The sequence below is a fragment of the Diabrotica virgifera genome, chromosome 9 (genome assembly GCF_917563875.1).
Source record: "Diabrotica virgifera virgifera chromosome 9, PGI_DIABVI_V3a".
Lineage (NCBI taxonomy): Eukaryota > Metazoa > Arthropoda > Insecta > Coleoptera > Chrysomelidae > Diabrotica > Diabrotica virgifera.
Window position 1 is genome coordinate 44012610 of NC_065451.1, and position 26179 is coordinate 44038788.

General features: G+C 32.2%; 1 long non-coding RNA gene across 1 annotated transcript; it reads right to left on the reverse strand.

Annotated features, from left to right (window-relative positions):
* Positions 1 to 24460: 24460 nt before the first annotated feature.
* Positions 24461 to 25757, reverse strand: LOC126891862 (uncharacterized). The gene is made up of 3 exons (XR_007700600.1): positions 25294 to 25757; positions 24987 to 25237; positions 24461 to 24571 (listed from the first exon to the last, which is right to left on the reverse strand). It is a non-coding gene; the product is annotated as an uncharacterized LOC126891862 (long non-coding RNA).
* Between the last annotated feature and the right edge of the window lie 422 nt (positions 25758 to 26179).

The following is a 26179-nucleotide window of genomic DNA, read 5'->3' on the forward strand; positions in this document are numbered from 1 at the left end:
CACATTTCCAGGAACACTATAAAACAAGTACTGATGCCCAATAGATACATTGCCAGGTTATTAAAAAAAAAACTCCGTATCTAAAAAGATACATTGCCAAGATGTATATTTGTAGTTTGGACCAATATATTAAATATTATTGGGTCATTGAATTAAAACAAAATTATCAAAATTCCACAAAATATAATGAAAACAATAAACAAATCTACAATAAATTGTTCCGCTAAAAGTCTTTAGAATTTTCAAGACTTTTAGCAAAACATTTGTAGATTTGTTTAATGTTGTCATTTTATTTTGTGGAATTTTGTGTTATTTCAATTATGAATAGATGCCATTTTCAGCCATACACATAGTATTGAATCAATTAATAAATAATCATGTACATTTATAAATTATAAATAAACTACAATGATGATCAAACATTTATTTTTAAAACTTAAATTCAAAACTTCAAATAAAACTTGGGAACACTCAAAAAATAAAAGTAGATATTAATTATAAGTATAAAAAAATACAAAATTTAGTTATTATGAAAATCATAAAAACAATTACAGGATTCCGTCAAACATAATCTCGCCCTACATTTTGTACAACTCATTGCTGTTTGTACTTTGCAACAGTTTCGGCATCGTCCTTTGGTTGTAAAAGTTGGAAAGTGTCCGAAAAGATCTTTTCTGACATCTTCTCCAGGTATATTCTACGAATATATGACGTGACTACGAATCTTCTTTTTCGGTGTCATCGATAATGTCATCACGCCCAGATGGATGACGTCACTAGTATTATGCCAAAAAATCGTAATTTAAAAATAAAAATCGATCTGTTTCGGGAATTTCTATGTTTATTTAGATAATATCTAATGAATTTATGCGTTATTTTATAGACGCACTGTATATACTTAATATGTAAAAAATAGAATTCGATAATATGAAAACATACTGTAACATTTTTTTATACTAATACTTTCAAGAAATATTGACGGGACATACATATATGATTCATACATACAAGCTGGGATATACATACAAGCTTTTGGAGTAGATAAGAACATACGATAAATCATTACAAACATAATATACCAAATGTTTTTATCACTTTTCTGTTAATCCTCTAATGGGCAAAGTAGCTAATAAGAAACAGTTAGTATTTGTCCGTATACCGGGTGACGTATACAAAAAGATACTCATTCAATTTTCATCAGTACCTGCCAATGTATATTCAAGGATACTCTCTAAATTGGCGCTAACCTGGCAATGTATTTTCAGAGATACTACTTTTCAAAGTGATCCTATCTGTTTGTATATAAACAAATCCTGAATATTATTTTATACGTTTGTTTGTTGCAGGCCTAATTATCTGGAACTATAGTTTACCAATTCATATAATAACTTAAAACATTTAAAAAATGAATTTACTTTCCGAATGACACAAACTAACACCTTTTTTGGAAGCCATTTTTAGCACGCTTACATAAAACGCTCTCTCATTGGTGGAAATCTCTGTGTATGACATTCAAATTAATTTATTGGTTAGGCGAATACTTTATGGAGAGGGTACGTTTAAAATCTCGCGGCAACTTTACGTATATATAGACAAATTAATTCTAATATACAACGTATCCTGGAGTACACTCCGCCAAGTTAAGGGTTAAACGCTTTTCTTTATTTAAATCGTTTGGGTCAAATTTTTAAACGTTAATTTGACTGCCTTTTCTTCAATGCAAATGACTAAAAATTTGCAGACAAATGCATTCGCGGGAAAAATACACGAATAGTCATTAAATTTTTTTTTGTTTATTAATTGTTTAAATAAAAACGATTTTAAAGGAAAATGCTTAAATTCTCTTGTTTTCACAATGAAGAAACTTGTAACTTTTACAGATTGTAGCTAATGATATGAACTAAACATAATTTCACTTTTAATGTTAATTGTTTACGTTATGCTTCATAAATAAAAAATAAAATTTCAAATTTTTTGCCGATTCCGACTACTTTTCATGTTTGTACATCATACGTTTTATACATATTTTAATAAACATGACGCTATATTTTAATGTTTGAAAAGTGTAACACTAAAAAGTAAAATATAAAAAAATATGAAAAAAATATTTTTAAGAAACGCTTTTCTTTAGTCACGAGTGACTAAAATTAAAAATATAAAAAAATCAACTAAAAAGCAAAAAATAAAAAAAATTTAAAAAATCTAACACATTCGTTAAAGAAAAGCGTGGTGCGAAACCGTTTATTCGATGAAGGCGCGCCACGCTTTTCTTTGACGAATGTGTTAAATTTTTTCAAATTTTATATTTTTTGCTTTTTAGTTGATTTTTTTATAGTATGTTTAATTTTAGTCTTTCGTAACTAAAGAAAAGCGTTTCTTAAAAATATTTTTTTCATATTTTTTATTAAATTATTAAACCTCTTAACATTAGCAAAGTACCAAAGAAAATAAAACAATCACATAACATCTGCTTTGTCAAAAGCAACCTCAATATTTTCATTGCTGTTTTCTTGTACCTAGGTTCATATTTTACAGTCTAAGAGCTAGTAAACCCTCCGACTAACGGTCGTCCTGTAAGGCTAGAAATTCGTCTAGTGATAATTCATAGCACACCAAGGCTAAAAACCAAGACCTGGCAGGCATCAGCCGTGCACGTGTATCTACCAGGTGAATCGAATAGTGCATAGTTTAGGGGTAAAATAAACTTTCTCATGTAAGGTTTAAATTCAAGTATGTGTTTGAGTAAGTCATTTAGAAGAAATGTGTACAATGACAGGCGATTCTGAAGAGCATAAGACCTTGCTAGACGAGGGGAAAGATTAGCGGTTTTTCCTAAAATTATTTTTTTTGCATCGAACAAATTTTTTTTAGGTTTTTTGAATCATTGCAAACAGAAAAGGTCTTTAGTGATTTTTCTTTTAAGTTAATAGTTTTTGTTATATAATCGATTGAAAATTGCGAAATCGGCCATTTTTAACCCTAAATAGGACATTTATCTAAAAATTTTAATGTTGCCAAGGTACGTAGATTTTTTTTAAACATTGATTGATAAAATCCTGAAGAGTTTTTTGCAATAAAATGTCGAAAACCCCTTTGTTTTTTTAATTGCTAATCAAGCGGGCGCGACACTGTAGTATAAGTGAGGACGTTTGAGTTTGCATAATTTCATTATCTCGAGAATAGGCAAATTTCAAGAGAAATCCTCAGACAGGTTGATTTTTATTTTTGAATTAGGACTTTTTGGCATATATATAATACTAATGACGTCATCCATCTGGGCGTGATAACGTAATCGATGATTTTTTTAAATAAGAGTAGGGGTTGTGTGATAGCTCATTTGAAAGGTTATTTAATTCTTTATTCAGTAAAATAAACATTAACATAATTATTTATATAGGGTGTACAAAAAATTTTTTTTTCTATTTGTCAAATTTAATCAAAATTAATTTAATAAAAAAAATTTTTTTGTACACCCTGTATAAATAATTATGTTAATGTTTATATTAGTGAATAGAGAATTAAATAACCTTTCAAATGAGCTATTACACAACCCCTACTCTCGTTTAAAAAAAATCATCGATTACGTCATCACGCTCAGATGGATGACGTCAGTAGTATTATACAGTCCCTGCTCAATTTATTAGACTCACCTTAGAAATATGAGTTTTTTAATTTCAAGCATCTTAAAAGTAGTTTAAAAATGATACGGAACTGCTAAATGAGTTAAATAACAATTACTTAATACTCGTACTACATAATTTAGTTAAAAATGGTGAATTTTTTTATAGAATTGTAAAAACTTGACAGATCGTAATAGAATGTGTTAAAAGTGTGCAATGACTCGACTATTTTCGACTTTAGTTTTTTGTCAAATTAGTGATTAGTGTTAAATTTTCGTAAAATTTGCAGTGGTGAGTGTTAAAATAATTGTTCTGTATTAATTTTAATTTTTAATTTGTTTAAATTATTTAAGATACTAATTGGAATATGGTAATTTCTAAAAGACGAATATTTTTTATTGGTATTTTTTCACATGGGTGATTGTAAAAATCTTTTTGTTGGCAAAATCTCTTCTGTTACTCCTCTATTAGAAGATACCACCTGTAGTCAAAAAGGTAACAGCAAAACATGTGCTGTATCTTAAATGTCAGTTCGAAGGTTGAGTTAAAAACTTAAAGAGAGACATCTTGTTACTTCGGTCTGGAGGGGTCGGTATGGCGTAAAGATTTCAGTCACCCCCTGAAGGCAACGAATTTTACAGAATTTGGCTGTAAAACACAGAAGAGTCACCCATAGTGATATCAGGAATAAATTGGAAGAAGCAGAGTGTTCAGTTTCGGAGTCCACCGTACGCCGAAATTTGTACAGTATGGGATTAAAATGTCATAGGCCAGTTAAGGAACCAAACCCATCACCGCAAATGCTCAAGGAACGCTTAATTTCGGCCAATTTCCATAAATATTATATGACTATAAAGTCTTTTTCCAAACAGGCCCAAACTAAGCGTTTCTTGAGCATTTGTGGTGATACTTGTTTGTTTGGGTGGTTCCTTAACTGGCCTATGACATTTGAATCCCATACTGTACAAATTTTGACGTACAGTGGACTCAGATACTGAACACTCTGATTCTTTCAGTTTATTCCTTATATCACCATGGATGACTTTTCTGTGTTTTAGATCCAAATTATTTAAAATTCGTTGCCCTCTGGGGGTGACTGAAATCTTTCTGCCATACCCATCCCTCCAATCTGATGTAACAGGATATTTCTCTTTAAGTTTTTGACTCAATCTTCGAACTGACGATTAAGATACACCACATTTTTTTGTTATTTTTCTTTAACTACATACATTCGTCTTTACTAGCAGTAACAGAATAGATTTGCTCAACAGAAAGATCTTTACAATCCCACATATGAAAAAATTCCAATCGAAGATATTCGTCTTTTAGAAATTACCATATTTCAATTAATACCTTAAAATCAATTAACCAAATTAAAAACTATGTAACATTAATTTAGAACAATGTTAGCATTCATCACTGCAATTCAATTTTACGAAAATTGAACACCAATTACTAATTTAACTAAAAAACTGAAGTTGAAAAAAGTCGAGTCATTGCACACTTTTAGCACATTATATTACCATCTATCAAGTTTTCACAAATTAATAAAAAAAATTCACCATTTTTAACTTAATTATGTAGCACGATTATTAAGTAATATTTATTTAACCCATTCAGCAGTTCCGTATGACTTTCAAGATTCTTTTAAACTGTATTAAATTAAAAAACTGATATTTCTAGGGTGAGTCTGATAAATTGAGCATATATATTGATGTGATCTTGATTATTGATATGAGATAATATTCTTATATGTTACTTAATTTAATCAATGTATTAATACTAATCCAATTAATTAACCAGATCACATATCAATATGTTTTCAATCTCAGGGCGAATTATAAATTAATTACTTACTTCCGTGGCTTCTAAATATTTCTTAATGGTTCCTAATCGGGATAGAAAAGAAAAGAGTAAAAAAAATACACATATGGGTTACAATTATAATCAAAATATTTTTTATTTTATTTAAAAGGCAATCAATGCTTAATATTTGCTATTTCTTATTATTCTTAAACATAACATTTACAAATGGGAATCTTATTTCCTTTTGGTTTTCAATTGAAAGTTTTTATTAACATTTAACTATTAGGAGTTATTAGGAACAACTCTATTTAAGTTTGATGAAGCTTTTCTGATATTATTGATTATGTTATTCAATTTTTTATGTGGAATTTAATACGAAAAACCCATACATTCATGTCCAAACAAATGAGACTGACCTTTTCCTGGTGAACTGAAAATGTCCTCACACAAAACCCTTTCCTGCTATCCTTGGCTGCGATCAAACCTCGTCCTGGCTTCCAGTGATGTTCTCCTTTGAAAAACTAGCTCGAATAGCTCTCGTTCCTGCTTTTGTCGTGATGCTGTGTTCTACCTTTTTCGAAACTGCTATCAGCTACCGGGACACTCTGGGCTCAAGGAGGTTCTTTTACTCTCGACCTGGCCTACTTCTCGTTCCACGATAGATACTCCACACTCACGGAACTACACCGGCTTTCTCACTCCTCGAACACTACCGTCTACTACTCGACTTCACTTCTCGACAGCTCAAAACATTCTCCTCTCACTTTGTCATCCATTCCCCTACTTTCTAAATATCCCTTCTAGATTCACAAATCAATCTTCCACCACCAACTCTCATTCGTAATATTCCTCAAAACCAATTTTTAATCTTTCTAAATATGCTTAATGGATTTCAAAAGAAAATATTTAATTCCCATTCTAAAATACTTTCTAACTATTTACAAATTTTAATGACCTATTCTCTCTTTCAAATGAGTCTTATTTAGCATAGGCTAATGATCGAAACCTTCCGCGAAAAACGATAATGAACTATCATCTATTTCACTGAGTTTTATTTAGCATAGGCTAATGATCGACCTTCCGAGAAGAACCGATAATGGTACGCGTCATTCACTTTGTTTATTCAAAGTGGTAAGGGAGAGGATGAATTGCACTCAGTAGTTAAAGACCTTGTTGTTAAATTATGCACAGCAGATGAGTTTATCCTCAAGCTTACCGAAACTATAACTGGGATTATCGAAGAGAAATATAACGAAAAAATTGCCAAACTCGAAGAAGAAAATCAAAGTATTGTTAGAAAACTTCAGCAGCAGGAAGAGACAATCAAATCTCTTGTTAATCACCAAAAGAAACAGGAACAAATGGGGAGAAGCACCAACCTTAGAATTTATGGAGTTCCTGAACCATCGGGTCCTGAAAATTTGTCTAAAACTATGCTTGCTATATTTACAACTACAATGCATCTGGAATTAGATGAAAGAAGTATAGAGTTCTGCTATCGACTGAACAAGAAAGAAACCCACAAAAGTAGACCAGTTTTGGTGAAATTTTCCTCAAATTATTATAAAAATGTTGTTTACAAAAATAAAAGGTCACTGAAGTCTACAAATATAATAATTCGAGAGGATTTAACGAGAGAGCAGCTAAATATTGTAACGGAGGCAGTGAAAAAAATTAATGGTTCAGGTGTGGTTTGGACAAATTATGGTCAAGTTTACGTCAAACTGAATGGTCAACAAAATGGTAGAAGAATCAGCTCACTGGAGGATGTCGCTAAACTACTTACTTAGTATATAATGTATTATTATTATTCTCTATTTAATGGCTTTTGAAATTAACAGATAGAATCATGATGTTTGTTATTTTTATCTTTTACGAGCATAACAATGTTAAGGATTATATTTGCAGCATTTGACCAATTGAGTTGTTCCCGTTACTAGATTTTTATCTAGGTGGAACAAAAAACTACAAGAACTACAATTTTTTGTTTAAGTTAGATATCGTTTGTTTTGGTATTGTTTTAATTTCGAACTCGAGCATTCAAATTGTTTAAAATAAAACAAAATGTTTAAAGTAGGTTGCTGTAATGCAAGATCATTAGTACCTTCATTGCAAAATATTAAACAAATAGTTTCGGATAATTCTTTAGATATTCTTTTAATATGTGAAACATGGTTGAAATATAGTATTGTTGATGACCAATTAAATTTTAATAATTATAAATTATACCGGGCGGATAGAAATTGCAGAGGTAGAGGAATATGTATATATGTTGGAGATGGATTGCGTTGTGAACCACTTATAAGTAGGCAGGATTATATCTGGGAACAGTTATGGATTAAAATTACGGTTCATAAAAAAACATTTGGAATAGGTGTAATATATAGACCTCATGAAAAAAATTTAAATTCTTTTCTGGATGAGCTTGAAAATAGTCTAATTGATATTGGACCAACTGTAGATGAAATAATTTGTATGGGTGATTTTAATTTAGACTTGTTTGACTATGACAATAGTAGTGTTAAGAATTTTTATTCAATTTTAGAATCACTGAATTATTGTCAATTGATAGACGTTCCTACTAGAGTCACTGCTACATCTGCAACACTTCTAGATTATGTAATAGTACAAAAAGGAGCTGCAGTGGAGGGGGGTGTCATACATCATAACATCTCAGATCACTCTATTGTTTATTGTAAGGTAAATGTAGGTGGTACATCGCAACAATCTAAAATGTGTACATATAGAAGCTTTAAAAATTTTAATCAAGAATCCTTTCAGGCTGATTTGTTTAATACTTCATTTTTCAGAATATATGACCAGGAAAATATTGATGCAAAAATATCGTACTTAGTTAATTGCTTAAATAATTTATTTGATAGACATATTCCCATAGTTACCTCTAGAGTCACTAAAGCCAGAGCACCATGGATGACATATGTCATCAAAATTATGATGAACGAGAGGGACAAAGCTTTAAGCAAATTTAAAAGGACTAGATTACAGAGACATTTAGATTTTTATAGACAAATGCGTAACTTTACTAATCGGGCTATTGAGAGAGAAAAAAAGGCATACTTTATACATCAATTCAATAATAATTCATCAAAAGAAATGTGGAAGACACTAAAGTTGAATAAATTTCTTCCCGATAAAAATAAAAATATTCCAGAGGATTTAAAAAAGCCTAACGATCTAAATAATTTTTTTATAAAATCTGTTCCTAATAAAAAACCACCCCAACATCTTTTAAATTTTTATAATAATAATAGATTACTCAATGAAAACTTTAAATTTAAGGAAATTAATGACTTGTTTGTTTTTAAGACCATATCAGATATAAAAACGAATGCGAGAGGGTGTGATGGTATAAATATTAAATTAATTAAACTTTGTTGTCCTCATATCGTACCTTACATTACACATATTATAAATTATTGTTTAACAGAGAGTGTCTGTCCGGCGATGTGGAAGAGGGCAGTTGTGAGGGTATTGCCGAAGAAACAAAATCCAAAAGAAATGAAAGACTTGCGAGGTATCAGTATTTTACCTACTTTATCCAAAGTATTGGAAAGAGCTATGGAAATTCAAATAAAGGAATATATACAAAAATTTTCTCTTTTACCTGATGTTCAATCTGGATTTCGCAAAGGCTTTAGTTGCACAACTGCACTTTTGCATATTGTCGATGACATACTTACGGCTATAGATGACAGAAAATGTACTATATTGATTTTATTAGATTTTAGCAGAGCTTTTGACACTATTAACCATGAATTAATGATAAGCATTTTAAAGTATTTAGGATTTTCCTATGATGCGTTGTTACTTATAATAAGCTATTTGGAAGGGCGACAACAGCATGTTAATATAGAAGGTCAAAATTCAAACTCTTTGAATATTAATTCAGGAGTTCCACAAGGCTCAATATTGGGTCCTTTATTATTTTCTCTATATACTTCTAATCTTCTCTCTAAGCTTCAGTCATGCCAAGCTCATTTATATGCTGATGACACTCAGCTCTACTACAGTTTCCCAATCGAAAATTTAAAAAACGCTAATGATCTGATTAATGCCGATTTAAAAAGATTTGTAGAAGCTGCTTTAAACCATTGCCTATGCATCAATTCCAGTAAATCAAACATATTAATATTTGGGCCAAAAAATCAAAGGGAATTAGTTTTACCATCAATCCAAATCCAAATTCAGGATTCAATTCTTGATGTTGTTGATGTGGCAAAGAATTTGGGTGTATTAATGGATTCAGAGTTAAGATTCGAAAAACATATAAATAAATTGATACAGCGTGCCTACGCTTCAATTAAGATTATATACGGTAATCGACATTTTCTACCATTTAATGTTAAGAAAATTTTGTGTGAATCTCTTGTACTTTCAAATTTTAATTATGCTGACGCTCTTTACAGTCCTAATTTAACCACTCACTACAAGAATAAAATTCAAAAAGTTCAAAATTCCTGTCTAAGACTCATATTTGGCATTCGCAGAAGACAAAGAGTTTCACATAAAATTAAGGAAATTGAGTGGCTGAATATGGAAAATAGAAGGGTACATCATACAGTCTGTCTTTATCATAAAATAATTCTAACAAAAAAACCGTCTTATCTTCATCGTAAAATCACGTATCGAACGGACATACACAACTTAAATATTAGATATAAAGGTTTGCTGGCAATACCGAAATTTAAAACAGAGATATTTAGAAGGTCTTTTAGGTATCAGGTATGTCATTTGTATAATTCATTACCATCAACAATAAAAGTATTAAACATTGGGCAGTTTAAATCCAAATCTAGAGACTATTTGTTTATTTCTCAATCATAATTTTGGTTCTGGACGAACATAATGTTCGAGCTCGAATAAATTGGTAAATGAAACGAAATTATTGTTGTTTTTATAATGGCACTATATAGATAAGTTTTTTTTTTCTTTTTCGGGTTAAGTGGAAGAACATTTTCTGTAAATGGCGACATTTCAGAAAATGAACTTCGCCCTTTATTTCTGAAAATAATATATTATGTTTTATATAAAAATGTACATTTCTATATTGAAGAAATAATAAAGACGATATTATTATTGTTCCGAGTTTCGTACGCTTATTCTAATCACTTCTTAAAATTACATATAACAATTTGTTGTATACAGGTTGTTTTAAATTTATATGCCCGTGGTTGAGAAAATTGAAAATATTTTATATTAAATTGAATTTTGTTTATAATTATCAAATTTTAATTTTCATATCAAATAGAAATATAACAAATCCCCGCCTTGTATTCGATAAAATTTATCTGCATTTTTAAATAAATTTTCTCGAGGCACAACCAACTCCCTGTATATTTCCTTACTTTAATCTACGTCTTATATCCTAACTTACTATCTACTTCATGTAATTCTGTCTTTTATTCGTGATATTTGTATACATCGTGAATATTATAAATTCCTCGGATCTTTTCCGAGTTCCTGTGCCTCAACTCATAACTATTTATCCCATTTTCATTATTCACGATGTACGGGCCTTCGAAAACAGGCATCAACTTTGCGCAAATGCCCCCAGGAAGATTTGATACTCGTAATGCCCTCACGAGTACTTTTTCACCCTTTTGGAAAGTCACTGGTCTTCTTTTTCTATTTTGTTCCTGTCTTTGGATATATTTTTCGTTGCTTCGCCGTAATCTTCTCTGTACGGTTTCAATCACCTGTTGATATTCTTTTGGCTCTTGGTCTTCCCATGGCCTTATCGGCAATACACCCTTCATGATGTATTCTGGGGTCTCTTTTGTTACTGTGCTCGGAATTGTATTTAGATACCTTTCCATTTTCGCCATTTTCCTGTCCCAGTGGCGATGTTGACCATCTGTTGCAATGCGAAGAAATTTCGTCACTTCCTGTATGAATCGTTCCGAAGGATTACTCTGTGGATGCCTGATGCTGACAAAATTTGTCTCTATTCCTCGTTCTCGAAGTTGTCCCTTGAAACGATCATTTCGGAAATATGTTGCATTGTCCAGTAGGATCTTTTTTGGTGTTCCTACTATGGCTATAAAATTGTCGATTTTTCTTAATATTTCCTCCCCCTTTGTGGTGCGGCAACTATATAATTTTACGTATTTTGAAAACACATCCACCATTACCAGAATATGTTTGTTCCTTTTAGTGGTCATAATTAGATCGCTTAACATATCTATTGCTACAATGTCTAGTTTGTTTCGGGCTTCAATATTTTTGGCAACATTTTCGTTTTTGAAATTCCGACTCTTATATTTTTGACATACATCGCACTTCTGGGTAATTTCCTTTGCAATGCGGTAATCCTGTCGGCTGATGTAATTTTCCCTAAAAACGAGCCAAACTTTTCTGCTACCGATATGCCCATTGTCCTCATGTAATTTCTTTATTATCTTTTCGGCCAATGTCTGTGTCACTAAATATAGTTCCTTTCCGTCTATTCTCTTAAAATATATGTCATTTTCTACTTCCGCTCTTCTTTTCTCTCTTTCCTCTAGGTCTTCTTGGTTTGTCCTTATCTCATTTAACGAATATATCCCTTCTTCTTGTATTAATCTATTTAGTCCCACCTGTAGAGTAATTGTTTCCTTTTTTCCCGTGTCCTCATCCCGTGTTAGAGCGTCGGCTATTATGTTGTCTTTTCCTTTTATATATCGGAACTCAAAATCATACTCGTGTAATAATAGAATACCTCTATGTATTCTATTATTTACTAATCTATTCTTCATGATATGTACTAAAGCTGCATGGTCTGTTTCGATTGTGAATTTTGCTCCCAATAAGTAAAACCTCAATTTGTTCACGCAATATAGTACACTGGCAAACTCCAATTCTGTAACACTATATTTTCTCTCATGTGTTTTAGTCACTCGCGATATAAAACATATCGGCACTTCTTGGTCGTTTTGTATTTGAGACAGAACTCCTGCAAATTTTTGTATGGACGCATCAGTTCGGAGTATAAAAGGTAAATTGTAAATGGGGTGGTATATTTTCGTTCCTTTTGCGAATTCTCGTTTTAATGTTTCGAAAGCTTCCTCCTGTTCTTCTTTCCAATTCCATTTTATTCCTTTTTTAAGCAACTTTATCAGAGGGATTTCCTTTTGGCTCAAATCGGGAATCAGTTTTTTAAAATAATTAATCGTGCCAAGAAAACCTCTCAATGTTTTCAAATTCGTTGGTCTTGGGTATTCATCTATGAGCTTGACTCTGTCTTCGGATAATCTTACTGTTTTGGTGTCCAATTGAAAACCCAAATAAATGACTTCTTTTTGAAAAAATTGACATTTTTCAATGTTTAATTTCAATCCCGCTGTGTCCAATTCTTCCAGAATTATTTCTATGTGTTTCAGATGACTCTGAGTATCTTGTGAAAAAATTAATAAATCATCGATATAATGAACTATGAAATCTTCGTGGCGATTCAAAATGGTATGTAGAGCTCGGACGAGTGCAGCACAAGCACTCTGCAATCCAAACGGCACTACCTTAAACCGGTAGACAATACTATCAATAGAAAAAGCGGTGTAGTTTCTACACTTTTCAGCTAACGGTATCAACCAAAAACTGTGTTTTAAGTCAATTTTCGAAAATATGTGTGACCCGGTGATTCTTCCAAAAATGGCCTCGATGTTTAGAGGTGATTCATATTGTGATACAGTGTGCTGGTTGATATTCCTGGCATCTAAACATAATCTCAATTCTCCACTGCTTTTCTTTACTATCACAATCGGGTTAACATACGGTGAATCACATCTTTCGATGATTTGATCTTCCAACATTTTATTTATTTCTTCTTTCACCTCTTGTCGATACTTGTATGGAATCGGGTAAGTCTTTGATCGAAAATTTGCCAAGTTTTTCACCTCAAATGAATGTTCGTACTTTTTAGCCACTCTGTTTTCCTCATTGATCAAATTTTCGTAGTTTCTTAACATCAACCGCAATTCTTTTTCTTTCCCTTCTCCACATATCAATTTTCTGTCTTTTTTCTCAGATTCTTCACACATGTTTACCGTGCATTCTGCATCCTCGTTTGCATATACCTCCTCTTCAAATACCACTGTTTCAATCATATTCTTTTCACTTTCATTTTTTAGCTTTATTTCTTCTTCTCCTGAGCCCGTCTCTTCTTTTGAGGAATCCCAGGTTTCCTTTGTTTCTGATACTCTCAAATTTTCTTCTTCTGGGCTCAACTCTTCTTTTGAGGAGCCACGGGTTTCATTTTCTTTTATCTTTTTCTGACCTTTTCTCCTTTTTCTTCTTTGTCCTTGCTTCGCTGCCAAATTCATTTCCACTGTTTGTTCTTTACCTGATTCGTCCGTATTTTGTTTCTCATGTTCCTTGTCCTGTTCTTTTTCTTTTTCTTCTGTTAGTTTCATCGTATTATTTTTAAAATCTATCACTACATGTTTTTCTGCCAATTCGTCCACTCCTACTATCATGTCATGTGACATGTTTGGCATTATTACACATTGTAGTGCATACATATTCTTGCCCAGTCGTACCATTACTCGTATGCCTTCATTTATAGTTGCCAATGTCCGTTTGTTTGCGCCCACTAAATTTACCCTAGGTATTTTATAAATTAAATTTGTTAAGTTAACTTCTTCTATTAGTTTTCTGTTGACCAATGTTATTTCAGATCCAGTGTCGTATCATAATTTTAATTGGTTTCTCGTTGATAAATCCATCCACAAATTTTAAATTAACTCCATTTTTCTTTTCGTTGTTTCCTGCCAATTTAATAAACTCCTTGGGGTGACAAAAGATTCCTGTTTGATTTTTGGTTTTTAGTGAGCGCCGTCGTGAAAAGACGCCGGTTGCTCATCGTTGTTTATATTTTCGTCATAATGTCTCTCTCCGTCATATTCATCTGTCTGGGTATTATTCACTTCTCTTCTATTTTCTCTTGGTCTGTCGGATCTGTTTCGGTTTTCTCGATATCCCTGTTCATTTTGTCTACCATTATTTCTGTTTTCTTGATTTGAGCGTGTGGTGTTTCTATTCTGGTATTCTCGATTTCTGTCCTCATTCCATTGCCTATTTCTTTGTTCATAATTTCCTCTTCCGTTGTCTCTATTTTCGTTTTCCCTTCTGGGATTAAAATCTCGTCTTGTATAGTCCCTCCTATTTTGATTTCTATCTCTGTAATCTTGTGTTTCTCGGGGCCTGTAATCTTCTCGCGACCTTCTTGATTTTCTTTCTCTTAGACGTGATTCTCTTATTTGTAGGAATTGGCATAAACTATCTATGTCTTTGTAATTTTGCAATGTGATATGGTCTTCCAGCGTTTCCTCGAAATGTCTTGCAATCAGTTCGACTAATTGTTCCGATGAGTAATTATATTGTAAATGTTTTGCATTATTGTAAATTTGCAAAGCATATGTCCTTTCTGATACACCCATCCTATCATTGTATTTCCCATTTTGCAATTCCTTGTTAATTTCCAATTGTTGGACCTTTCCCCAGAAATAATTCAAAAATTTTTGTTCAAATTGTTGCCAATTGCCGAATTCTTCTTCTTTACTATCGAACCATAGGCTTGCTTCATATTTGAGATGGTTTCTGATAGTTTCTTTTGCTGTATCGAAATTTCCGATGTGTTGTATTTTCTTTTCCAGGCTATTAATGAACGGCACTGGGTGTAATCTTCTTACATCCCCGCCAAACCTTATCTTCACGTCATCTGTGCTATGTATAACCATTTCTCTTCTTTCTCCGACATTTTGTTGCGTATTGATTTCCGCAATCTTTCTTTCCACTTCTTCTATGTCTGCTTGAATAGCGTTTTGCAACTTGTTTTCCAAACTTTCCATTTCTTTTTTCTGGCAATTCGTTAACTCCTTCATTTTATTTTGAATTTTCATTTCTTGTTCTTTCATGTGGTCCTTCATTCTCATTTCTTGTTTTTGCATGTGATCTTTAATTTTCATTTCATACTTTTCTATGCGTTCCTCTATTTTCTTATTGTTCTCTTCTATCGCTTGTTTTGTTTCCTGTTGATTGTCATCCATTTTTTTCTCCACTTTATCCATTTTCTGTTCCATTTTTTGTTGTGTTTCCTCCATTTTTTGATCCACTTTATCCATTTTCTTTGATGTTTCTTCCTGATTTTTATCCATTGTCCTTTTTGCTTCATCCATTGCTAGTTTTGTTTCCTCCTGATTTTTATCCATTGTCCTTTTTGCTTCATCCATTTTTTGTGACTGGAGTTGCATCAGTTGTAATAGTTTATCTATTCCTGATAATTCTTGCTGTTCTGATGCCATGATTGTCTTGTCTAAAATATCTTCTTGGTCTGAATGTTCTTTTTGTTTTTTGTTGTCCTTGCTTTGGCTTCTTGTCACAGACATTTGTTTTCAAGAAGTACTGTCCCCGCCAAATATGAAATTTTACTAGTATGTTACCAAGACGACTTTTTCTCACCCAAATATTATAAATTGTCAATAAATATATCAAATGTAAATATCGTAAAAATAAAATATTAAATCAGTTATGTAAAATTTGTACCTAAAGAGATCTAAAATTTTATGTTATCAAATGTAAGTATCTCACTTTTTACCACAGGCATATAAATTTTCAAATACCGGCTTTACTCTTTCTATCCTTCAAATTTGCCACTAGAAATACTTTACAATGCTTTCCACGTTGGACGACAGTTGATGTGATCTTGATTATTGATATGAGATAATATTCTTATATGTTACTTAATTTAATCAATGTATTAATACTAATCCAATTAATTAACCAGATCACATATCAATATGTTTTCAATCTCAGGGCGAATTATAAATTAATTACTTACTTCCGTGGCTTCTAAATATTTCTTAATGGTTCCTAATCGGGATAGAAAAGAAAAGAGTAAAAAAAATACACATATGGGTTACAATTATAATCAAAATATTTTTTATTTTATTTAAAAGGCAATCAATGCTTAATATTTGCTATTTCTTATTATTCTTAAACATAACATTTACAAATGGGAATCTTATTTCCTTTTGGTTTTCAATTGAAAGTTTTTATTAACATTTAACTATAAGGAGTTATTAGGAACAACTCTATTTAAGTTTGATGAAGCTTTTCTGATATTATTGATTATGTTATTCAATTTTTTATGTGGAATTTAATACGAAAAACCCATACATTCATGTCCAAACAAATGAGACTGACCTTTTCCTGGTGAACTGAAAATGTCCTTACACAAAACCCTTTCCTGCTATCCTTGGCTGCGATCAAACCTCGTCCTGGCTTCCAGTGATGTTCTCCTTTGAAAAACTAGCTCGAATAGCTCTCGTTCCTGCTTTTGTCGTGATGCTGTGTTCTACCTTTTTCGAAACTGCTATCAGCTACCGGGACACTCTGGGCTCAAGGAGGTTCTTTTACTCTCGACCTGGCCTACTTCTCGTTCCACGATAGATACTCCACACTCACGGAACTACACCGGCTTTCTCACTCCTCGAACACTACCGTCTACTACTCGACTTCACTTCTCGACAGCTCAAAACATTCTCCTCTCACTTTGTCATCCATTCCCCTACTTTCTAAATATCCCTTCCAGATTCACAAATCAATCTTCCACCACCAACTCTCATTCGTAATATTCCTCAAAACCAATTTTTAATCTTTCTAAATATGCTTAATGGATTTCAAAAGAAAATATTTAATTCCCATTCTAAAATACTTTCTGACTATTTACAAATTTTAATGACCTATTCTCTCTTTCAAATGAGTCTTATTTAGCATAGGCTAATGATCGAAACCTTCCGCGAAAAACGATAATGAACTATCATCTATTTCACTGAGTTTTATTTAGCATAGGCTAATGATCGACCTTCCGAGAAGAACCGATAATGGTACGCGTCATTCACTTTGTTTATTCTAAGCACATTGTTCCGAGTTTCGTACGCTTATTCTAATCACTTCTTAAAATTACATATAACAATTTGTTGTATACAGGTTGTTTTAAATTTATATGCCCGTGGTTGAGAAAATTGAAAATATTTTATATTAAATTGAATTTTGTTTATAATTATCAAATTTTAATTTTCATATCAAATAGAAATATAACAATATATATGCTCAATTATGGGACTGTATATATGCCAAAAGTCCTAATTTAAAAATAAAAATCGACCTGTCTGAGGATTTCTCTTGAAATCTGCCCATTCTCGATATAATGAATTTATGCCAACTCAAACGTCCTCACTTACACTACAGTGTCGCGCCCGCTTGATTAGCAAATAAAAAACAAAGGGGTTTCCGATATTGTATTGCAAAAAACTCTTTGGGATTTCATCAATCAATGTTTAAAGAATATCCACCTACCTTGGTAACTTTGAAATTTTTAGATAAATGTCCGATTTAGGCTTAAAAATGGCCGATTTCGCAATTTTCAAAATTTTCAATCGCTTATATAACAAAAACTATTAACTTAAGAGAAAAATCACTAACGACCTTTTCTGTTTGCAATGATTCAAAAAATCTAAAAAGAATTTCTTCGATGCAAAAAAAAATAATTTCAGGAAAAAACCCTAATCTTTCCCCTCGCCTGGCAAGGACTTATGCTCTTCAGAATCGCCTGTCATTGTACACATTTCTTCTAAATGACTTACTTAAACACAAACACATACTTAAATTTAAACCTTACAGGAGAAAGTTTATTTTATCCCCAATCTATGCACTTTTAGATTCACCTGGTAGATACACGTGCACGTCTGATGCCTGCCAGGACATGGTTTTTAGCCTTGGTGTGCTATGAGTTATCACTAGACAAATTTCTAGCCTTACAGGACGACCGTTAGTCGGAGGGTTCACTAGCTCTTAGACTATTACTCCTGGTAATTGGGTTACTAAATTATCAGCACTTGTTTGCACGGTCTTTCGTCACTCTAAATATTTTTTTCATCGAGTAGATCATGGGTCCAATTCATCAAATTATCAACATTTTGTTGTGGTGGGTTGTTCTGTTCTTCAAGAGCAGCTTATACTAGCCGTGGGGTGTTTTGTGGATTATCCCGGCGAACTCTAATTATCTTTTGTGCATATTTCACAAATGCTCTATAGGTTTAAGCTCGGGTGAGCAAGCATTCCACTCCAAACAGGGGATACCTTCTGCTTCAATGATGTCTCTAGCGACTCTAATAGTATGTGGAGGTCCATTATCATACATGAAAATTAAATTTTCTCTTGTTGCATCTCTTCAGTGCCTAACTGCAAGTTACCAACATACCTCTGAGCGGTTAAAGTTGATTGGATGAAAATTAAAGGAGTTTTATTACGGATTACAATTTCTCTCCACAACATTATACTTCTCCTTGTATATTTGTGACCAGCATTGGGACTACGTGCATTATCGCCTGAGTCGAACGCCTGAGTCGATCGTATTCTAAGGAATATAGACGGTTCTAGAAGAGACCACACTAAACGTGACTAAACTCAACACGGACGTTTGCATAGGTATATATTAACATAGAGTGAGCCTTCACTCCGCGCGTCCTGACGACAATATCTCTTCGACTGGTTTGCGTTATCTCTTTCTAGCACATTGTACCGAGAAACTAAGATGACATTAAGGTGTGAATATAGGCACGGAAGAGGAGGACAACTGTCGTAGCTTAATATGCGTAAGAGTGAAACAGCACTAATCCAAAGAAAAAAGATGGCGTCGTCACTTCGCTTTGAATGACACTCTCTCTATGTCAATTTACCTCTATGGACGTTTGCTGTGATTGGCAGTCATCGTCATCGGATTTTGACGCCATGCTTCGCTTCGGTATGTTCCGATCTGTCTGCTCCGAATGCAGCCTATGGTAAATCTTTTCTGTTATCTTTGTTTGCAACACATTTTAAAGAAAGAAAATATTATTCTAGGGTTTTTAATTCTTTGGGTTGCCAGTTTAATCCTCGCCAGGGTTGCCAGTTTAATCCTCGCCAGGGTTGCCAATTTAGTAGATTTTCTACTAGATCTAGTAGAATTTCTTGTGATTTAGTGGGAAAATTTTAAATCTAGTAGATTTTAGAATCTGGTAGAAAATATAGTAGATTTTAGTAGGTTTTGGTTGTAAGAAAGGAATCTTTTATTTTGACAAATGACAATGACATTAAATATTTTTATTTTTGTAAAAAATTATAAAAATAACCTCTAAAATGTGCTAAAATTTCCTCTAGCCGCTCCTCATTTTCCGCTGCTATCACGTTTAGTACATTAATAGGTAACATGCCTATACAGTACCACCAATATCACCAAAATAAAATTTATTATAATTACTATATACCTACTACTACTATACTATTACTAGGCTATACTATATTATAATTACTACTATACTACTATAATAATTACTATACTATTACTATAAAATTATCCACCTTATCCCTTTGTAAAAATAACCTCAATTTCCCGACTCCCAAATAAGAATAAATAAATTTGCTAAATAAAATTACTATACTATACTATACTATATTATAATTACTATACTAATATATTATAATTACTATACTAATATATTATAATTACTATACTTTAACAGTTCTAAACTATGAAATTATCCACCACTTTGTAAAAATAAAATAACCTTAATGCCTCAATCTCAAATTGAAAATAAATTTTGCTGTCAACTCACTTGTGACGAAATGATAGAAACTTTTCTACGTATAGAATACTATAATGCAGGGAGTCCCACTTATTAGAAATATAATTATGTATTTTTCCTTTGGTGATATGTAGGTAAAAATATTCTACTTATATGCGAATGTGTAACTTTAAATCCAATATGTTTGCTTTTGTTAGTGATGTTTTTTTTTTTAAATATCTAGGCATTGTTTTAATTTTTTATTATTTAGGTAGGTTTTGTTTAGTTAGAGGGTTCTTCCTCTTATTACTTTTATTTCTAGAATATTATTATTACTCTTTTTGCCTTACCTTTTGTCGGCTTTCTATTTATATTCCTCCAAACTTTTTTTGTATCATATCAACGTGAATACCTTTTACACCCATATCCTGATCAACTTTCGCCCACCACGTTTTTTTTAGTCTTCCTCTTCTATTTCTTCCAGGGATTAAGCATCTTCCTGCTATTTGTATGGGATGGTCCTCATCTCTATGTTGCTCATAACGTAACCACCTTAACCTGTTTCTTATTTTGTTAACAATAGAATCCACACCCAATTTCCTCTTATATACTCATTCCTAACTTTATCTTTTCCAGTTACTAAACTCGGTCAACAAATAACAAAGCATTCACATCTCACTAATATACAATTTCTGTTCATCCCAATGTTTCACTGCCAAACATTCAGTACCATACATCATAACTAGTCTTAATGCAGTCCTATAGAACCTACTTTTGAGTTTTATTGGTACCTTTCTATCACACAGTACTCCACTTACCTCTTCCCATTCTTCATCCACTTAGCCCTAATTCTATTATAGACCTGGATCCCTTGTATGAAAAAAAAGTTGATTAATAGCAAGCTGAAAATTTGTTAATGGCTTAGCGGTGTCTAGTCGGACAAACTTTGATATACGGGAACACTGGAACAGGGGAAGTTTTAATTGTGGAACAGTTTAAAAATTTGGAACGTCAGAATAAGAATATGTCATGTATTTTGTCTGACAAACATCCAATTGATTTGTTACACTTTCATTAAACTCTCATGCAAAAATCAGATTGCTATTACTAACCAACATTAACCAACAGTACAATAGTACAATTACTAACCAACAGTAATAATAAAATGCCCAGTTGGTGACAAACACCAGTCTGATTTTTGCATGATAGTTTAATGAAAGGGTGACAAATCAATTGGATGTTTTGTCGGACAAAATACATGAGGACGTTTTCGTAATCTGACGTTCCAAATTTTTAAACTGTTGTACAATTAAAACTTCCCCTGTACATCAAAGTTTGTCCGACTCGACACCGTTAAGCCATTAACAAATTGTCAGCTTGCTAATAATCAACTTTTTTTTCATACGCGGGATCCAGGTCTATTACTTGTATCTAGTATCTCCATGTACTTTCTCATTGCTCAGTAATATCGATCCTACATACATAAAACTATCATCTTGTGGAGCTCTTGTTTATCCCAGCTAACTAGGGATGGGAAAAACCTACCGGTTTAAACCTAAAACCGGTTTTTTTACTTCGCAATAACCGGTTTTACCGGTTATTTTTTTGTCCTGGTTATAACCGGTTTTTTCTTTTTAAAGAAAAAACCGGTTATTAGGTTTTTACGGTGATTAGGATTAGGTTAGGTATTATTTGGGATCCCAATCATAATTATTATTCTCAAGTAACTATTCCAAAAAAAACCATAATTCAAATTTTATTTTATTTTATAAATACAGAAGCGAACTGAAAGTGCAATCTCACACCAGCCAGCAGAATCGGTTATTAAGTTTTATTTAATATTTCCTTGAAAAGGTATTTGTAATCATAATATTTACATAAGAAGTGTCTGTTTGAATTAGACGCAAGCCAAACATCATCTATTTTTCACACTAAACTCTTTAACTCTTAACTCTTGACATTGAAAGTCGGTGAATGATTTTATCTGATTACCAAAAATAATGCTCTGCCTATGCATATCGTATTACTGATTACGAATTCGAATCTCCAAGAATTTCCCTACGTTTTCAAAACGATACACTCATACAGGAAGTATTAAATGAGTTAAAATGTACCTATTCTAGAAATATATACAAACGTGTTAAAAGTAATACATGATAAATTTTTTTTGATGGTAGCAAAAATAAAAGATATATTGCATTATCCAATTTATTTTTAAGTAAAATATTTATGTTGATATTATTTTTTTTTAATCCCATTTCAAAGAGTCTGGGAAATTTTTTATAAGTTGAAATGGTTGGGGAATTTTTTGATTTTGGGAGGAGAGGAAAATTGTAATTGTAAATGTAACTTTGTAACCTATTGGATTAAAAAAACCGAAAACCGGTTTTTCCAAAAACCGGTTTTTTTGACCGGTTATAACCGCCAGGTTAAACCGTAAGCAAAAAAAAAACCGGTATAACCGAAAACCGGTTTTTTGTCAAAAACCGCCATCCCTACAGCTAACTACTCTATGTGGATTTGTAATACCATATTTAAAAGAATATTCTGTTTTCGTTGCTTGAACTCTGATCGTTACCATCTCATACATGTCTAGCAGCACTCACATATTCAGCCGGTATTCCTTTCCTACTTAGTACCAGTAGGTTTCCAGTAACTTTGTCATATGTTTCTCACGATTAATAAATACTATGTGCGAGTCTTTCTTTTTATCTTTCTCAAGTTTTTCCATTAGCTGTCTTAAAATAAAAATTGCTGTTGTGGACCTGCCTTGCATAAATTCAAAATGACTTTAATTTCTAGAACCTTACACTAAATATTGTTTTCACCATAAATATACGATAATAAAAAATGTTTACTGAAAATAACTATTGCAAACTAAATAAAACACTAAATACCTAATGTTTAAAATTTTTTATTCTTTATTAAAAATCTCGGAAATCAAAGGAGGGGAGGCTCTTATTGGTGCAATGGCGAAGGTAAAACCCCTCTAAACCCCGCCTGGGACCCAGTAATATTTTGATTTTTAAAGTACAACTCTAGTATATTATAATGTTGTCTATAAAATAACATCATTACTTAACAATTCTTTAAAATTCAGACCTAAATTAAGTATGCGTATATATGTAAATATAATCTTATAAGAAATTTCACAATATTTATGAATCAAGTAAAATCTATAAAAACAAACTAACATTCTTGTAAATTAGCCTATACAACTACAGTAGAACCCCGATCCGTGTGCAGATTATCCGGGCTGCGGATTATCCGTGCTATGATTTTCTATTACTCAAATTGAATTTTTAAGGTTTTATCAAAATAGCATCACTTTAATCACTCGACAGAAACTCTATATGCAGAAAAGGAGACTCATAATGAAAGATTTATTTTTTCTGTTATTTTTTTATGATAGGTAAGTACATATCATGCATAAGAAATTCTTATGAAATATTCTTATATGAATCATATACAGTGAGCACGTAAAGGTTGGAATAAATTCATTTTCTTAAGAACGGACGATTTTGGGAACAAATCCCGAAACAGGTCAATTTTTATTTTTAAATTAAGACTTTTTGGCATATATGTCATACTAGTTACGTCACCCATCTGGGCGTGATGACGTCATCGATGTTTTTTTTTAAATGAGAATAGGGGTCGTGTGATAGCTCATTTGAAAGGTAATTCAATTCTTTATTCAGTAATATAAACATTAACATAATTATTTATACAGGGTGCCCAAAAAAAAATTTTTTGAATTAAATTTATTGACATAAAAAGAAGAACGAGTGTAATTTATTTAATTCAAAATACATTTTACTGCTATCATAAAACAGGAAAAAATGTGTTTTTGGCAAATAAATATTGTTTTTGGCTTAAATTCAATATTAAAGCAGGTACCCACCAGCCTCGTGACAATTTGAACATTTAATTTAAGCAAAAAGCAATGAATATTTTTCAAATATACATTTTTTTCTGTTTTCTGCGAGCAGTAAAATGTATTTTGAAATAAATAAATTACATACATTCTTCTTTTTATGTCAATAAATTTAATACAAAAAAAAATTTTTAAATAATTATGTTAATGTTTATATTACTGAATAGAGAATTGAATTACCTTTCAAATGGGCTATCACACGACTACTAGTCTCATTTAAAAAAATCATCGATGACGTCATCACGCCCAGATGGGTGACGTCACTAGTATTATATATATGCCAAAAAGTCGTAATTTAAAATTAAAAATTGACCTGTTTTGGGATTTTTTTCAAAAGTCGTCCATTCTCGAGAAAATGAATTTATTCCAACCTTTACGTGCTCACTGTATAAGAAATTAATGATTGGATCATCTGTGCTTTTCAAATATCCGTGCCACTTCCGGTCACGAGGAGCACGGATAATTGGGGTGCTAAGTACCTACTGTATAATAAAAATTTAATACAGATACAAAACAAAAAACATTTGTGAGCTAAAAAACTATCTTAATATCAAATTCAATGTTTACTCAGTTTCTCTTTTTATTTTCTCCCAAACACCTTGCAGCATCATCTAAAACAGAGTTAGTATTATTTATAAGGTATTTTTCAGCTCATATACTTTACAGTTGCACTGGTAACAGTGAATACAAAAAATGTTACAAACTCTACAAAACAATGTGTAAGGCTGTTGTCTCCAATAGATGTTGTAGGCTGCGTATGTCACGCTGTAGGAAAATTGTTCATTTTCGTTCTTTTAATAAATTTTGAAGGACAGAAAACTATCTTACAACCGAAAAGAGTTACAGAAAAGAGTAATTCTAAAACAAATTCAAATTACAGGGTAATTTGTAGTAGCCACCGACTTAACTGGTGGTATCCAATAGATGCCTTAGGCCGTGTACAGTGTTTATTGGAGACCACTGCCTTACACTCACTTTCATATACCTGTGTTAAAGTTACATTATGTAATTTAATAGGATCCCTACCTGAAATTGCTCATGTATCTTCACATTCTTGAATCTCATGAAATTTTATTGGGTGGCACCTCATTAATTTCTCTACAACCATTTTTTCTTGTAGTTTTTACAGATGCATGGTTCAGCATGTCCAGCATGTGTTTTCCAATACATAACTGATAGAAAGCTGTCCTTGATCTCACAGTTTGCAAATCAGTCTGGAGGGACAATGAATGGAACAGGTTTCTCTGTCCTAATTATTTTATAGTTGGGCTTATATCCTAAAGATAGACAAGTACCTATAAGTTTTAATTATTGCAACTAATAAAGGACTTACCACATCAATGAATATAATATACTCTCCTAGCATCTATACTCCTTGCATATTATTATGTTATTTCTGTTACACTCATAGCATGAAATTGATTAAAAACTATACTCATAGTATAAATCATCTTGTTTCTTTGTGTGAACTGTTCTAGACCTTACATAACTTGTCTCAACTTTCTGCATATCTTTCCACGTCTTCATATTTCCATTCTTGAACAAATTTTTCAAAAACAAGAAAGTGTCAATCAGACAGACAAAAAATATACTTACATAACCACAAAAATTCATCAAAATCCATATGTCTATCTATGTCAAAATCAGATGATAACGACCAATCACTGCTTACGTCCGTGTGGAATTTAGTAGTCTGTTGGGAATTTGGGAACACCTCTTCTACTACGTCTATACTCTGCTAATTTGCATAAATGCGATCGCATCGCTTGAAACGAAAGTGCACGGAGTCCCGCTGCAGATCTGACAGTTTTCATTCTTGCTTGTCTTCTTCGACCTCTAAGTACACGATTTCGTGGCTCATCTGATTTTACACCAATCCTGACTTTTTCTGAAAATAGCAGATTTTGTCAATTCCCAATATTTTAGTTTTGGTGGTGAAGACACCAATTTAGGCGATCAATATTGTGCTGCCTGGATAGCTCTCTAACTTATAACTGTCTCCTGCTGTATACTTCTCGGCACGAACTCTTCTTCTTATCGTTTCAACTGAAACAGTTACACCTGAGTTGCAGGTGATAATTGGTTGGGTGTCTTCTAGCTGATTGGAAAATTAAACGATAATGGCGGGCCTTTATTACTTTTTAGCGACTTTCCCTTGCTTTATTTTTAAGCTTTCCTAGTTCCTGTTACCTCGCATAGGTTTTGGACAGAACGCCCTG